Raw genomic sequence first — 17180 nt, 5'->3', positions numbered from 1 at the left:
AATTATTAGGCAACTATTAGTGTGCAGAATTATTAGGCAACTAAATTACAAAAATAATTTCTCTCAACTCACTTGTTGATTCTCAATTTTTTGAGTAAGTTGAACAGATAAGTAACACAAAATGACAATTATATAACATTTTTGGCCTTTCAAAAATATTCAGTGACCAATATAGCCACCCCTTATTTTCAAGAACTGCCATGAGCCTTCCATCCATGGAGTCTGTCATCTTGATCTGTTCACGATCAATTTTCGTTGAAGCAGCAACCACAGCCTCCCAAATGCTGTTCAAAGAGGTGTATTGTCTTCCCTCACTGTAAATCTCACGTTTGAGAAGGGCCCACAAGTTCTCAATAGGATTTAAGTCAGGTGAGGAAGGGGGCCAGGTCGTTACTCAGACATCTTTGAGGCCCTTGCTGGCTAGCCAAGCAGTGGAGTACTTGGATGCATGTTATGGAGCATTGTCCTGCATAAAGATCATGGCCTTCTAGAGTGCTGAGGACTTCTTCCTGTACCACTGTTTGACGAAAGAATCTTCCAGAAACTGGCAGTAGGTTTGGGAGTTGAGTTTCAGTCCATCTTCAACCCGAAAAGGTCCAACTACCTCATCCTCAAATATAGCAGCCCATACCAGTACCCCTCCTTCACCTTGCTGGCACCTGACTCAAAGTGGTGCCCTGTGTCCATTACTGATCCAGCCACGGGCCCATCCATTTGGTCCATCAAGAGTCACTTTCATTTCATCTGTCCATAAAACCTTTGAAAAATCTGTCTTCAGGTATTTCTTTGCCCAATCTTGACGCTTCAACTTGTGAATCTTATTCAGTGGTGGTCTTGTTTCAGTCTTCTTGACCTTGGCCATGTCTGTGAGCACTTGACACCTTGTACTTTTGAACACTCCAGGTAAGTTTCAGTTCTGGAATACGGTGGCACTGGAGGATAATGGGTTCCTGGTAGTTTGACGTTTAATTCTTCTCAAGTCTTTTGCAGTTAATTTGCGCCTTTTCTTCCCCATGCGTTTTTTGCGCCCCAGTTGACTATTCACAACAAAATATTTGATGGTCCGGTGGTCACGCCTCAATAGTTTAGCTATTTAAAGAGTGTCGCATCCGTCTGAAAGGCATTTTACATTTTTGGCTTTTCAGTGTCAGTTAAATCTCTTTTTTTGGCCCATTTTACCTGAGGTAATGAGGCTGCCTAATAATTACGCACACCTTGATATAAGGTGTTATTCACTTTCGCCACACCCTCCCTCATTACACAAATACATATCACCTGAAAATGATTAAATCCAATAAGCATTTATATGGTTTGGAGTTCGAAAATGTGAATAGAAATAATGATAAGATCAGAATACTCACTTGCCTAATAATTGTGCATGCAGTGTAAGTTTGAGGTGTTCGGATCACAAAGAGGAACATTCGTGAGACGCATGTTCCTCTTTGGGGTAAAAGGGATCTTGAAGAAGGAAGGCTATCACTTCATTTTGCAACGCCATGCCATACCCTGTGGACGGCACTTAATTGGAGCCAATTTCCTCCTACAACAGGACAATAACCCAAAGCACAGCTCCAATCTATGCAAGAACTATTTAGGGAAGAAGCAGTCAGCTGGTATTCTGTTTATAATGGAGTGGCCAGCACAGTCAATGGATCTCAACCAAAGAAAAAGCTAAGAAAAAGCCATATCTCAGACTGGCCAATAAAAAGAAATGATTAAGATGGGCAAAATAACAGACACTGGACAGAGGAGTGGCCAGCACAGTCACTGGATCTCAACCCTATTGAGCTGTTGTGAGCAGCTTGACCGTATGGTACGTAAGAAGTGCCCATCAAGCCAATCCAACTTGTGGGAGGTGCTTCAGGAAGCATGGGATGTAATCTCTTCAGATTACCTCAACAAATTGACAACTAGAATGCCAAAGGTCTGCAAGACTGTAACTGCTGCAAATTGAGGATTCTTTGATGAAAGCAAAGTTTGAAGAACACAATTATTATTTCAATTAAAAATCATTATTTCTAACCTTGTCAAAGTCTTGACTATATTTCCTATTCATTTTACAACTCATTTCTGAATGACCCCAAACTTTTGAAAGGTAGTGTTTGTTTATAAAAACCCCAACTGTTGCAAACCAAATAGTAGCATGGGCAATTTATTTCTAAACGCTTTTTTCCTAAGGTAGATTACTGTTCTGCCTGGGCTGCAGACAGTGGAACTATGACAATAACACGTCCCACAACTCCCGCATATTAACCAATCAGTTTCCAGGATCCAAACAACCCGTTTTTTAATACATGGTATTCAAAATGTCTTTACTCCCTCTATATTCAGGCTGCTTCGCTCCTTGTCCTTTTGATAACACCCCACTAGAGGGAAACAAATCAATGAGGAGAAGGGGCGACACATTTTACACATCTATTGTTTTTAATCTCTTTTGCACACATCGGTGCAGGGAAATGAGCCTCTCGTCGAGGCTATCAATCAAAGTAATGGATATGAGTAAAACCACCCTGAGGAACGCAGTACTATAACCCCACACCTGTCATTTACTCAGACAAAGACAGAGCTGCTGCTCCCTCTGATGAGAAGAGAAGTACCGTATGGGCCTCTAGGGGAGGCCTTGGTCCTGTTCAGTAGGACACACCGTAGCAAAATGTTTGCGAAAGGAAAATGAACAGTTCTTATTGGACACGTTCTGGTAGAACCTCCCTGTTTCACTCTGTTTCAAATAATTTTTTCCTGTTTTGCACCTACTGAAAACAGCCCAGGTGAAACACGGACCGTTAGGGACCCTCAAGATTGATAACGAGAGCTGTACCCTGCCATTGGTGCCGAACAATGGGGTGTGAGGATTTTGATAAAGGTCACAGAACGTCAGGTCTCAACTCGAGGGACAAAACGATGGAGGCTGTCCTTCAGCTAGAGAGCTCTGTCCTCCCTAGTGTGTACCCACTGAGACGCCACACCGTCAAGGACTCACGCATTGCTAATTACAAAAGCAATCCCATCAGCACTCCAGGAATAGGCCGCCAGAGCCCCGACACTTCATTTTCCCAAAGTCACGGAGACGCAGGGGCATCGATCCGAAGCCGTCTTCCCACTGCCATCCCGCCACCCTTCAAGCACCAATGGAGAGAAGGATCTGAAGAATCAGCCTCAATAGACACCAACAGAATTCCTGTAAGTGATCCCAACTGCTCTCTGATTTGCTCCTAATGTTTCTCTGTCTAGATATACAGGTAGATGGATATAGACATTAACAGATGCTTTTAACTCCCTGAGCTAGTGGAACCACAAAAACACTTCTGATTAAATTCAGCTGTCTTATTCAAAATAGCTAAATATGGTCATTATGTTCCCATGCTGTATTCTCTCTACTTCCAGATTAGCCGCCAACAAGTGTGTTATACTACCCCGGCCTAGTTATGTTGGCTATGACAAATGAAGGAGATTGATGGTAATTCCACACTTTCATTTTCAGGCGTTCTGTTTTGTGTAACCAATCCTCTCTATAGTGCTTGGTTGTGCGTACATGAATGTGAAGCTTATTAACATTGAGAATGTGTATTACTCTCGCACATCAAAACTGAAGCCGATATGTATTACATTTTTGTTATGATTATGAGCAAGTCATTCCAAGGAGAGATTGGAGTTCCAAGAGTGGACTTTAAACAGAACACTGAAGTCTATAAATCTAAATGCCACCCCATGTAATCCATGAAGCGGTGTGTGAAGAAAAACAGAGGCTCAGCCAGCACATGGATAGACCAGGCTTCATGGATATAGGAGAGAGCGGGGTAAGTGTGACCAAATATTTAGGAAGAGGTCATCATTTCATGGAGTCTGTGAAGGAAGAAACCATATCGTCAAAGTGGTTTCTTCCTTAAGTTAGGTACGTAAAAAAAAAAGGATTTTCTCAAAGTCAAATTAATTTATTGTGTTACAGGTTTCTTGATGCTTGTATCTAAACCAAAGTATATCATTTTAAGATTGCTTATAAATTAGCTGGGGTCTCTATTATTTACAATATGAGGTCCTAAACCTAGCATGAAAGTGCATCCTTGTTGCTGTGTGGCCTAATATAGTCAAAATGTTTGTCTTTGGGTAAATTGAGCCAAAGGCCATGGGGTAAGTTGAGCCAATGGCCATCAAACCCACAAATTATGGTTCCATTTTGTAAGTTGAATGCATAATATGCATAGTATGTTTGCAATGTATCATGCAAATGAATTTAAGCTGTGTATTTTTATTGTTGCAGAGCAGACAACATCATGCCCCGTGTATACAAACGTAAAATAAACAGGGGTCTAGCCCCCCTTGAGGTTCTTGAGAGAACAGCTAAGGAAGTGAGAGAAGGGAAGAAGTCCATTCAAGCAGCAGCAAGGGATGAAAAAATAGACTGAAGGACACTGAAGTGGTACATTGACAAAAAAAATAAAACAAACATTCACCTGTGCGAAAGAGAGGATATGATAGACTAGCAGAGGCACACAAGGTCTTATCTGATGACATGGAGTCTGAGCTTGCTAAACACATCAAGATTCTCACGGACCAGTTTCATGGGTTTAATAGCCTCAAATGCAGAGAACTTGCCTACGAATTGGCACATTGAAACAACATCCCTGTCCTAGACAACTGATCAAGAAATGGAAGGGTAAGTGATATTTAACAGAGAGATCTATATCTGAATGTAGACATACATTTAATATATACAATATTAAACCCCGAAGACATGCTACCTATCACCATTACAATAACAGGGGAGGTTAGCATTTTTGGGGGGTATGATATTTGTACGTCTGTAACTTTCTCACTCATCATTATTCACGATTAATTCAGGATTATAGGTAATCATGGTAGCATCCACATTAATGTAGAAGTGTTTAGAAACATATTCTATTCTTATTTAAAATAAAAGTGACTCCAAAATGACATAATACATTATTTACCATTCATTTATATTTGGCACAAAATAATCTGAAACACAACCAAAACAAACAGCAAAAGCATCCAACAAGTTTGTAGAGTCAAAAGCTTTATGTTATCATTGCATGCATGCTTACCGTGCAATGCTTACTTATAAGCTCTTAACCAACAATGCAGTTAAATGCAGAAAAATAAGAGTTAAGAAAAATATTTATTTAATAAACTCTAGTAAAACAATAAAAGAGCAACAATAAAATATCAATAACTAGGATATACAGTACCAGTCAAAAGTTTATCATATAAGATCATGCTTTTTGGAGAAATATCCTCTGGTCTGATGAAACAAACTCTGGTCTGATGAAAAAAAATAGAACTGTTTGGCCATAATGACCATCGTTATGTTTGGAGGAAAAAGGGGGAGGTTTGCAAGCCATAGAACACCATCCCAACCGTGAAGCACGAGGTGGCAGCATCATGTTGTGGGGGTGCTTTGCTGCAGGATAGACTGGTACACTTCACAAAACAGATGGCTTCATGACGAAGGTCAATTATGTGGATATATAGAAGCAACATCTCAAGACATCAGTCAGGAAGTTAAAGCTTGGTCACAAAATGGTCTTTCAAATGGACAATGACCACAAGCATACTTACAAAGTTGTGCCAAAATGGCTTAAGGACAACAAAGTCAAGGTCTTGGAGTGGCCATCACAAAACCCTGACCTCAATCCTATAGAAAATTTGTGGGCAAAACTGAAAAAGTGTGTGCGAGCAAGGAGGCCTAAAAACCTGACTCAGTTACACCAGCTCTGTCAGGAGGAATGGGCCAAAATTCACCCAACTTATTGTGGGAAGCTTGTGGAAGGCTAAACGAAACCTTTGACCCAAGTTAAACAATTTAAAGGCAATGCTACCAAATACTAATTGAGTGTATGTAAACTTCTGACCCACTGGGAATGTGATGAAAGAAATAAAAGCTGAAATAAATCATTCTCTCTACTATTGTTCTGAAATTTCACATTCTTAAAATAAGTGGTGATCCTAACTGACCTAATTAAGGGAATGTTTACTAGGATTAAATGTCAGGAATTGTGAAAAACTGAGTTTAAATGTATTTGGCTAAGGTGTATGTAAACTTCCGACTTCAACTGTATGTAAGAATGCTGTTTATTGACTATAGCTCAGAATTAAACACCATAGTACCTTCCAAGCTCATCATTAAGCTCGAGGCCCTGGGCAACTGGGTCCTGGACTTCCTGACGGGCCACCCCCAGGTGGTGAAGGTAGGAAACATCTCCTCCACTCTGCTGAGAGTACAGCCCTTCCTTTACTCCCTGTTCACACATGACTGCATGGCCAAGCACGCCTCCAACTCAATCATCAAGTTTGCAGATGATAGAACAGTAGTAGGCTTGATTACCAATGATGACGAGACAGCCTACAGGGAGGAGGTGAGGGCTCTGGGAGTGTGGTGCCTGGAAAACAACCTCTTACTCAACGTCAACAAAACAAAGGACATGATCGTGGACTTCAGGAAACAGCAGAGGGTGCACCCCCTTATCTACATCGATGGGACAGCAATGGAGAAGGTGGAAAGCTTCAAGTTCCTTGGCGTACACATCACTGACAAACTGAAATGGACCACCCACACAGACAGGGTGGTGAAAAAGGCACAACAGAGCCTCTTCAACCTCAGGAGGCTAAAGAAATTTGGCTTGTTACCTAAAACCCTCACAAACTTTTACAGATGCACAATTGAAAGCATCCTGTCGGGCTGTATCATCGCCTGGTATGGCAACTGCACCACCCGCAACCGCAAGGCTCTCCAGAGGGTGGTGCGGTCTGCCCAACGCATTACTGGGGGCAAACTACCCGCCTTCCAGGACACCTACAGCACCCGATGTCACAGGAAGGCCAAAATGATCATCAAGGACATCAACCACCCGAGCCACAGCCTGTTCACCCCACTATCATCCAGAAACGGGGTCAGTACAAGTGTATCAAAGCTGGGACCGAGAGTCTGTTAAACAGCCATCACTAGCACATTAGAGGCTGTTGCCTATAGACATAGACTAGAAATCACTGGCAACTTTAAGGAATGGAACACAAGTCACTTTAATAATGTTACATATCTTGTATTACTCATCTCATATGTATATACTGTATTCTATATTATTCTACTGTATCTTAGTCACTTAATGTTTACATATTTGGCATTACTCATCTCATATTTATATACTGTTTTCTATACTCTTCTGCAGTATCTCATTCAACTTACTAATGTTTACAAATCTTGCATTACTCATCTCATATGTATATACTGTATTCTATACTATTCTACTGTATCTTAGTCCGTTCCGCTCTGACATCGCTCGTCCATATGTATATAGTCGTAATTCATTCCTACTTAGATTTGTGTTTATTGGGTATATTTTGTGTAATTTGTTAGATATTAGTTGTGAGATATTACTGCACTGTCGGAGCTAGAAGCACAAGCCTTTTTCTACACCTGAAATAACATCTGCTAATCACGTGTATGTGACCAATAAAATTTGATTTGATTTAGACAATTCTGTGGCAAAGCTGTCATCGAGACAAAGGGTGGCTACTTTGACGAATCCCAAATATAAAATATATTTTTATTTATTTTATGTGTTATTTCATAGTTGTGATGATTATTCTACAATGTAGAAAATAGTAAAAATGAAGAAAAACCCTGGAATGAGTAGGTGTGTCCAAACTTTTGACTGGTACTGTACTTTTGGTCATGTAGTGTATATGCTTTTTCTTCTTCATGCCTTTTTTTGGATGAATAATCAACTCTCAGAACAAATATCCTAAGCCCTCAGGAGTCCCAGCATATAAATCTGTATGGGATAGACTGTACCCTAAAATCAAAGCTGGCATATCAGGGTTTACTAGTGGGTCTTCCTTGGCTTTACCTATCTATGCTCTTGGGTCCTAATAGGAGAAATTACTCCAACAAGAATCGCTTACTGAAACTATTTTCATTATGGTTGCTGTTTGTTTCACCTCTCCAGGTATTTTATGACCATTTGTCATCATCCGTCATCACAGTGGAATCTGTTTAGCCATGACATATTCTCATTGGTATGAGACTCAGACAACCATCCCTCCAGCAAACACATAGCCCTTTCCTCACCCCTACCCCACCCCAGCCCTGGTGTACGGTAGCTTACGGGCTGAGCAAAAACAACAACAAAAAAGCTCTCTCCTCTCATAGTCAAATATGGTTAGCAGTGGGAAGAACATCATTTAGGGAGTTCTATTCACTCTTGGCATCATGTAGGACTTACTATTAGCATTCTCATACGGTATTCATCAGGTCTTGGATGGGCTCGCTGGCTAATAATCCTCTTCAATGTAAACTTCCAGAGTGGTTTAGGCAGCAGGGTACGTTTTGCCACCTCTCATGTTCCCTTGAATTAACTATGTGTTTGTATCCAGCTGCTGAACTCCCAGTGCCCTTAGTATAAAGCTCTAAGGAGGCAGCTCGCTCAAGCGCAAAGTGTAAAAAACAGGCAGAAATACCCCCAAATTAAGTGGAAATCCCAAACTGGCTGTAATTGCTGCAAATTCAAATTAAGAACGGATTCTCAGGAGCTAAGATATTGTAAAACCTGAGGTATATACTGTATATGTAAATGAAGGTGATTAAACATGGCATATACAAATGAGGGATTCAGATTTTTCTCTCCTCATATTAGGGATAGATGAGAATAAAATGTTGGCCACCGATATAGGCAGGCAGGCAGGCAGGCAGGCAGACAGACAAGACAGACAGACAGACAGACAGACAGACAGGACCTCCTGACCTCCACATAACTGACCTGCCACCATCGAGTGTTATAGCTCCAGTTCCCTATACCACTCTGCCACTGGCTCTGATAGATGTGCATGCCCTTCCATCTAATTATCACACGGTCGACGACCCAAACTCATTAAGCGCCTGCGGATAATAAAACCTTGATCGGTAGAGCTGTCCCCCCCTCAGAAGCTGGCAACATTGTTGCTCCCTCCGATGAGCCGATAATCCTGGGTAATCAACATGAAGCCAGCTGCCTCACACGTGGAAGAAGATTGATCTCAGATGAGCTGGGAAACTGTGAGCAGAGATGTTAACTAGAGAGGGAATGTGGGTAGAGGTTATATATCTGGTACTCTGCTTTCAGCAGCCACATCTGTCTGCTATGTTTGCCAAGCAAGGTCTCACAGTATAATCCAGTGTTTTCTCCAATGATTGTTTCAACAGTGTGGGCTGTAAGAGTATATGAATACTTGTTTTGACTGAGAACTCTGAGAAGAGAGCTGATGTCCATCAGAGGTGTTTTATAAAGACCCAGCCTCTAGCTAGGGTTCTTGTATGTCTTTGTGTGTGTGTGTGTGTGTGTGTGTTTCTGTCTGTGTTTATGTGAGCACACGTGCATTCATGTGTGCGTTTCCACCCAGTCCTCTCTGTTTACAGGACCTGGATATAGGTGTGGTAATTTATATATGGAGGCAGGAGCGGGAGATGAGATGCACATAGGGAGGGATGGAAGGAGGGAGGGGCAGTGCCAAGTTTAGCTCCCTCTCCTCCCTCTTCTCTATGTGAGAGAGCAGAGGAAAAGTGAGAGAGAGACCTTAAAATGCACAATCAATGGCACCTTTATACAATTAATCGTACTGAGTTTAACAACCCCACTTAACATAACAAGTACACATGGGTGCATGCATGCAAACACGCATGAACACGACAGCACGCACACACGCACGTGCGCACAAACACACACACACATTATTATATCAGGTTTTTGTATGCCTGAAATATCTATACCTATCATGACGAATTCTCTGAATTCTCACATTTTATTAGGTACACCACCCAGTTTACGAAAATAGATTGCTCCTACAAACAGTGGCCGTGGCTTGCTATATAAAGCAGGCAGACAGGCATCAAGGCATTCAGTTACTGTTTGATTGAACATTAGAATGGGCAAAACAAGTGACCTAAGCGACTTTGAGCATGGTATGACCGTCGGTGCCAGGCGCGCCGCATCCAGTATCTCAGAAACGGCCGGCATCCTGGGCTTTTCATGCACAACAGTGTCTAGGGTTTACTGAGAATTGTGTGACAAACAAAAAACATCCAGTCAACGGCAGTCCTAGGGGCGAAAACATCTCGTTGATGAGAGAGGTCGAAGGAGAATGGCAAGAATCGTGCAAGCTAACAGGCGGGCCACAGACAAATAACAGCGCAGTACAACAGCGGTGTGCAGAACGGCATCTCGGAACGCACAACTCGTCGATCCTTGTCACAGATGGGCTATTGCAGCAGACGACCACACCGGGTTCCACTCCTATCAGCTAAAAACAAGAAGAAGCGGCTCATGTGTATATACTGTATTCTATACTATTCTACTGTATCTTAGTCCGTTCCGCTCTGACATCGCTCGTCCATATGTATATAGTCTTAATTCATTCCTACTTAGATTTGTGTGTATTGGGTATATGTTGTGTAATTTGTTAGATATTACTTGTTAGATATTACTGCACTTTTGGAGCTAGAACCACAAGCATTTTGCTACACCCGCAGTAACACCTGCTAATCACGTGTATGTGACCAATACAATTTCATTTGATTTGATTTAGACAATTCTGTGGCAAAGCTGTCATCAAGGCAAAGGGTGGCTACTTTGAAGAATCTCAAATTCATAATATATTTTGAGCATGGTATTACCGTCGGTGCCAGGCGGTGCCAGGCGCCACATCTCGGAACGCAAAACTCGTTGATTCTTGTCACAGATGGGCTATTGCAGCAGACGACCACACCGCATTCCACTCCTATCAGCTAAAAACAAGAAAAAGCGGCTCCAGTGGGCACACCATTACCAACGCTGGACAATTGAGGTGTAGAAAACATCACCTGGTCTGATGAGTCCTGAGTCAGGATTTGGTGTAAACAGCATGAATCCATGGATCCATCCTGCCTGGTGTCAACGGTTCAGGTGGTGTACTGGTGTGGGGAATGTTTTCCTGGCACATGTTAGCTCCCTTGATACCAATTGAGCAATGACTGAACGCCATGGCCACGAAGATGACTCAACACTATGAATGTCAGCTACTACATGTCAGCTACTACAGCGACAGAAATGACTGCAACACTTAACAAAGAGTTGCAGTTAGTTTCAGAGTGGGTGGCAAGGAATAAGTTAGCCCTAAATATTTCAAAAAACTAAAAGCATTGTATTTGGAACAACACATTCACTAAACCCTAAACCTCAACTAAATCTTGTAATAAATAATGTGGAAATGGAGAAAGTTGAGATGACTAAACTGCTTGGAGTAACCCTAGATTGTAAACCCTCATGGTCAAAACATATTGTTACAACAGTAGCTAAGATGGGGAGAAGTATGTCCATAATAAAGCGCTGCTCTGCCTTCTTAACAACACTATCAACAAGGCAGGTCTACAGGCCCTTGTTCTGTTGCGCCTTGACTACTGTTCAGTCGTGTGGTCAGGTGCCACAAAAAAGGACTTTGCTCAGAACAGGGCAGAACGCCTGGCCCTTGAATGTACAAAGAGAGCTAATGTTAAATATATGCATGTCAAAGTGGAAGAGAGATTGACTTCATCACTACTTATATTTATGAGAGGTATTGACATGTTGAATGCACCAAGCTGTCTGTCTAAACTACTGGCACACAGCTCAGACACCCATGCATACCCCACAAGACATGCCACCAGAGGTCTCTTCACAGTCCCCAAGTCCAGAACAGACTATGGGAGGCGCACACAGTACTACATAGAGACATGACTACATGGATCTCTGTTCCACATCAAGTAACTGATACACGCAGTAAAATTAGATTTAAAAAACAGATAAAATAACACCTTATGGAACAGCGGGGACTGTGAAGCAACACAAACAAGCACAGACACATGCATATATACACACACACACACACACACGCACTATACACACACATACACATGGATTTAGTACTGCAGATATGTGATAGTGGTGGAGTAGGGGCCTGCGGGCACACAGTGTGTTGTAAAATCTGTGAATGTATTGTAATGTTTTTTAAATTGTATAAACTGCCTTAATTTTGCTGAACCCCAGGACGAGAAATCTGTGAATGTATTGTAATGTTTTTTAAGGTGAATGCACCAATTTGTAAGTCGCTCTGGATAAGAGCGTCTGCTAAATGACTATGTAAATGTAAATGTAAATTGTTTAAACTGTCTTAATTTTGCTGGACCCCATGAAGAGTAGCTGCTGCTAATAAATACAATAAATACAAATACAAAAATTCAGGCTGTTCTTGAGGCAAAGAGGGGTCCGACCCGGTTCTAGATTGGTGTACCTAATTAACTGGCCACTGAGTGTATATCGTTATGCCAGTTTGTACAGTGCCAGGTTATACACTGGCCTGCGAAAGTATTCAACCCCCCTTGGCATTTTTCCTATTTTGTTGCCTTACAACCTGGAAATAAATTTAAAAAATTTGGTGGTATGTATCATTTGATTTACACAATAATACACTACCACTTTGAAGATGCAAAATATTTTTTATTGTGAAACAAACAAGAAATAAGACAAAAAAACAGAAAACTTGAGCGTGCATAACTATTCACCCCCCCCAAAAGTCAATACTTTGTAGAGCCACCTTATGCAGCAATTACAGCTGCAAGTGTCTTGGGGTATGTCTCTATAAGATTGGCACATCTAGCCACTGGGATTTTTGCCCATTCTTCTAGGTAAAACAGCTCCTTCAAGTTGGATGGGTTCCGCTGGTGTACAGCAATCTTTTAGTCATACCACAGATTCTCAATTGGATTGAGGTCTGGGCTTTGACAAGGCCATTCCAAGACATTTAAATATTTCCCCTTAAACCACCCGAGTGTTGCTTTAGCAGTATGCTTAGGGTCATTGTCCTGCTGAAAGGTGAACCTCCGTCCCAGTCTCAAATCTCTGGAAGACTCAAACAGGTTTCCCTCAAGAATTTCCCTGTATTTAGCGCCATCCATCATTCCTTCAATTCTGACCAGTTTCACAGTCCCTACCGATGAAAAACATCCCCACAGCATGATGCTGCCACCACCATGCTTCACTGTGGGGATGGCGTTCTCGGGGTGATGAGAGGTGTTGGGTTTGTGCCAGACATAGCGTTTTCCTTGATGGCCAAAAAGCTCAATTTTAGTCTCATTTGACCAGAGTACCTTCTTCCATATGTTTGGGGAGTCTCCCACATGCCTTTTAGCGAACACCAAATGTGTTTTGTAAAGCCCAGCTCTGTGGAGTGTATGGCTTAAAGTGGTCCTATGGACAGACACTCCAATCTTCGCTTTGGAGCTTCACAGCTCCACACCTCCGCAGCTCCGCAGATCCTTCAGGGTTATCTTTGGTCTCTTTGTTGCCTCTCTGATTAATGTCCTCCTTGCCTGGTCCGTTTTGGTGGGCGGCCCTCTCTTGGCAGGTTTGTTGTGGTGCCATATTCTTTCAATTTTTAATAATGGATTTAATGGTGCTTCAAGGGATATTCAAATATTCAGATATTTTATTATAACCCAACCCTGATCTGTATTTCTCCACAACTTTGTCCCTGACCTGTTTGGAGAGTGCCTTGGTCTTCATGGTGCCGCTTGCTTGGTGGTGTCCCTTGCTTAGTGATGTTGCAGACTCTGGGGCCTTTCAGAATAGGTGTATATATACTGAGATCATGCGACAGATCATGTGACACTTAGATTGCACACAGGTGGACTTTATTTAACTAATTATGTGACTTCTGAAGGTAATTGGTTCCACAATATCTTATTTAGGAGCTTCATAGCACCAGTTTTCAGTTTAGAGTTTTTTCAAATTTCATTTCACTTCACCAATTTGAAATAAAAATCAATTTAAATTTCAGGTTGTAATGCAACAAAATAGGAAAAACGCCAAGGGGGATGAATACTTTTGCAAGGCACTGTATATATGTGTGCTAGAGTCTGTCTATTGTATAGTGTTAATGTTAATCTGCAAGACTGCACCTCTACACCTGTTTGTCACATCATATGGTCATGTGAATGTTGTCCATGTTTTTTATGCCTATAAATATATTGCATCATTGTAGAATATACAGTTTCTGCACTGTGTGTGTGTGTGTGTGTGTGTGTGTGTGTGTGTGTGTGTGTGTGTGTGTGTGTGTGTGTGTGTGTTTCAGCTTTCCCACCATTTCTGTCATTTGTATATGTTTCTTGGAGTTGGCTAACCTGATCAAATCAAATCAAAAGTTTTTAGCACATGCGCCGAATACAACAAGTGTAGACTTTAGCGTGAAATGCTTACTTACAGTGCAGTGCAGTTCAAGAAGAGTTAAGAAAATATTTACCAAGTAGACTAAAATAAAAAAGTAATAATAAAAAGTAACACAATAAGAATAACTATAACGAGGCTATAAACAGGGGGCATTGGTACCGAGTCAGTGTGCGGGGGTACAGGCTAGTTGAGGTAATTTGTACATGTAGGTGGGGGTGAAGTGACCATGCATAGATAATAAACAGCGAGTAGCAGCAGTGTACAAAAGGGAGGGGGGGTCAATGTAAATTGTCCGGTGGGGATTTTATTAATTGTTCAGCAGTCTTATGGCTTGGAGGTAGAAGCTGTTGTGAAGCCTTTTCGGTCCTAGACTTGGCGCTCCGGTACCGCTTGCAGTGCGGAATCAGAGAAGACAGTCTATAACTTGGGTGACTGGAGTCTCTGACAATTTTATGGGCTTTCCTCTGACACTGCCTATTATATAGGTCCTGGATGGCAGGAAGCTTGGCCCAGTGATGTACTTGGCCGTTCGCACTACCCTCTGTAGCGCCTTGCGGTCAGATGCCAAGCAGTTGCCATACCAGGCGGTGATGCAACCGGTCAGGATGCACTCGATGGTGCAGCTGTAGAACCTTTTGAGGATCTGGGGACCCATGCCAAATCTTTTCAGTCTCCTGAGGAGGAAAAGGTTTTGTCGTGCCCTCTTCACAACTGTCTTGGTATGTTTGGACCATGATAGTTCGTTGGTGATGTGGACAGCAAGGAACTTGAAACACTCGACCCGCTCCGCTACAGCTCCGTCGATGTTAAAGGGGGCCTGTTCGGCCTGCCTTTTCCTGTAGTCTATGATCAGTTCCTTTGTCTTGCTCACATTGAGGGAAAGGTTGTTGTCCTGGCACCACACTGCCAGTTCTATGACAGCCTCCCTATAGGCTGTCTCATCGTTGTCGGTGATCAGGCCTACCACTGTTGTGTCGTCAGCAAACTTAATGATGGTGTGGAGTCGTGTTTGGCCACGCAGTCATGGGTGAACAGGGAATACAGGAGGGGACTAAGTCCACACCCCCGAGGGGCCCCAGTGTTAAATATCAGCGTGGCAGATGTGTTGTTGCCTACTCTTACCACCTGGGGGCAGCCCGTCAGGATGTCCAGGATCCAGTTACAGAGGGAGGTGTTTAGTCCCAGGGTCCTTAGCTTAGTGATGAGCTTCGTGGGCACTATGGTGTTGAACGCTGAGCTGTAGTCAATGATCAGCATTCTCACATAGGTGTTGCTTTTGTCCAGGTGAGAAAGGGCAGTGTGGAGTGCGATTGAGATTGCGTCATCTGTGGATCTGTTGGGGCGGTGTGCGAATTGGAGTGGGTCTAGGGTGTCTGGGAGGATGCTGTTGATGTGAGCCATGACCAGCCTTTCAAAGCACTTTATGGCTACCGACGTGAGTGCCACGGGCGGTAATCATTTAAGCAGGTTACCTTCGTTTCCTTGGGCACAGGGACTATGGTGGTCTGCTTGAAACATGTAGTTATTACAGACTCGGTCAGGGAGAGTTTGAAAATGTCAGTGAAGACACTTGACAGTTGGTCCGCGCATGCCTTGAGTACATGTCCTGGTAATCCGTCTGGCCCAGCAACTTTGTGAATGTTGACCTGTTTAAAGGTTTTGTTCACATCGGCTACCGAGAGCGTTATCGCACAGTCATCTAGAACAGCTGGTGCTCTTGTGCATGCTTCAGTGTTGATGTGGGTGAAAGTGATTATCTGGCAGAATTTCTACTCAGCTTGATGCTAGATTGGCAGACAATTTACTTTACAGGTAATAGCCATTAAAGGCAAAACATCTAAAGGACAACGTCTGCCCATTCAAATCCTGGAGTGCTTATGATATCTTGGTTAATGAAAGGGAGTCAGGATGATTGATGTGACACATTTCACACAGATCTCAATGTCAGAGAAACAGAGTTAGAGATCATATATATCCATTCTCACCTCCTATCTTGATGTGTGAATGACTGTAATGTTGATGAATACCCTGTGTTCCTGTTCATCACACACGCAAATGTACACAGCATGGAGTTCACATGACATCCACCAATGAGTTTCTTTAATGAGATACAGATCATGGTTGTCATGATGCACTTCACCCGTTCTGCAACACTGTCAGTCTGGTCCTAATTAATACCCAATCAAGGAACATGGAAGGGCCTTAAAGGAGCTGGAGTTGTGAGTGCTTAGTTAGCAGCAGATGGCATGCAGGAATAGCTGTAGCACTGTGTCTGCGAGGGCAAACAGAGGTGGTGTGGGGAGCAGGAAGAAGCGATCGCAGCATATGGTTCTATATGGAGCATCCAGACACACCGTGGTTGTGAAAACAACTCGCGATCTCGCACAAAAATGAGGCACATGACATTCATCATTAAAAGCGTAAAAAACTATTATTTTCTCAAGGAGGGAAATATTCCTTTCCCCGCATAGCAAGGATAATCAGAAAGAACAGTGGGGGTTGAGCAATTGAGGACTTTTACACAATTTCAAGTTCACTCTTCGATGTTTAGCACCTTTAAGTAAATTGTCTTCTTTCGGATGAAGCTTTGCAAACCTGATATTGGCAGGCAGGCAGACAGATATTGGCAATCAACACAAATCTGCTGGTTCCACTTGTATTGCAGTGGGGAAAATGTGAATACTGACAAAAGTTGATATGGACATGAACTGCTCAAATCATGGAGATCAAGGATGAACATGAGGATGAATATTAAGATCCTTAGAATATTTCTCATTGTTCCAATAGGTGATGTTTGTATAGAATGCTGCTGTTGTAAAATCTCGACTGTCACTTTTAAATTATATTCAGTCTCACAGTGTCATAGGTGTAGCCGTGTTGAATCGACCAAAACGCAGCGGGATGTGAATACTCATCTTTATATTTATTTTGAATAAAGCATACACGGGAAAA

The sequence above is a fragment of the Salmo salar genome, chromosome ssa25 (genome assembly GCF_905237065.1).
Source record: "Salmo salar chromosome ssa25, Ssal_v3.1, whole genome shotgun sequence".
Taxonomy (NCBI): Eukaryota; Metazoa; Chordata; class Actinopteri; order Salmoniformes; family Salmonidae; genus Salmo; species Salmo salar.
This window is presented reverse-complemented; position numbering follows the sequence as displayed.